Source organism: Psammomys obesus, unplaced genomic scaffold (genome assembly GCF_907164565.1).
Source record: "Psammomys obesus unplaced genomic scaffold, mPsaObe1.curated_primary_1811, whole genome shotgun sequence".
Lineage (NCBI taxonomy): Eukaryota > Metazoa > Chordata > Mammalia > Rodentia > Muridae > Psammomys > Psammomys obesus.
The window spans coordinates 36,240,726-36,242,033 of NW_026585504.1; the positions used below are offsets into that span (position 1 = coordinate 36,240,726).

Genomic DNA, 1,308 nt, shown 5'->3' on the forward strand with positions numbered 1-1,308 from the left:
TTTCCAAAAATTGCAAACACTGTTTCTTTTTTAAGATTGTGTGTACTTCTTTATACCAGAACCATCCTAGGATTTTAACATAGTTTGGTTATTACTATTTGGCCAATGTTTAAAGCAGAAAGGAGGGGGACTAACATCATAAATTATGTACATGGGCATCAAGCACTATGGTAATGGTTTGCATTTATTATTTGATGTAGGTCCCAAAACTTAAAGGAAAGTCATAAGATAAAGAAATGCTAGCTCATAGAGTTTAAGTATTTTCTTCCTAGGGTCTGAAGATTAATAACAAACTGAGATTTTTATCCTGCCCATAAAGGTTTTGCAAGGCTGCTGTGTCACATGTGTGTCCATAGCTGGCAGAGAAGCTATGTCTATGCCCAGTGGTCTGACATAATGAACATCCAAAAAATTATTAGCCTACCAATCCCTGGGGAGAAAAAAAAAAAAAAAAAAAAAAAAACAAGCTTGAGACTACCACCAGTCCACTGCCCAAGGCTCAGATAAAGAGTTTGTCTGAAATGACCACCAGTCTAGCACAGCATGGGGGTTGGAGGGACAGACTGTGCTGCTGAGAAGACACTTGTTTCTTGGCATAATGTATGTGCAGGGCACAGTACTCCTGAGACCACTCCTAAAATGATCCCGGGTCCTCACAGTCCCTGGGCACCTCAAAATGAGCCAGTAAGTGGTGGAGAAGTAGAAGAAAAAGAGAAACAGAAGGATGTGGGATCAATGAAGAGAGGGAGACTAGAGGGTAATGAGGAACAGCCTGATGTGAGTAGCTGGCAATGCCACCTAGGACCATGGTGGAATCCTGGCTTGTGGTACCCCAAAGGGGCCACATCTGGGTCCTGGGTCATGTAGCCACGAGGGTCGGTCACCACCAAGACCAGACAGACATCTCTGGTCTAGGCTGCCACTTGGGGACATGTTTATGTCTAAGAACTGTGCAGAACTGGCCTAAGCCCTCACCTGGGCAACATAAGAAAACTGGCCCTGGTGGGGTGAGAGCAGGGAAGTTGACCCCACCCCAAGCCAGCTGCAGTACTCAGGAAAGTGTCCCTCACATTGCCCAGGACTTACTGTAGAGTGCTGTCTTCTTGAGGGAGTTGCTACAGGTCTGGCCCAGAGGGTCTGAGCATGGGAGAGCTGAGCCTGCTACTATTCTCTTGCAGCAGTGTCGTGAACCAGGGAGAAATGTCCTTCTTCCCCTCCCCACCTCGTCTCTTCACTACCTGTCGCAGCTGGGAGACTTGGCACTGAGGTCATGAGAGCAGGACAGCTGTCCTTGTCTCACCTCTCACC

The 1,308-nt window shown here is 46.8% G+C and overlaps 1 pseudogene; it reads left to right on the forward strand.

Moving 5' to 3' along the window:
- Positions 1 to 306: 306 nt before the first annotated feature.
- On the forward strand, positions 307 to 428 carry LOC129675280 (small nucleolar RNA SNORA17; annotated as a pseudogene).
- Positions 429 to 1,308: the final 880 nt, after the last annotated feature.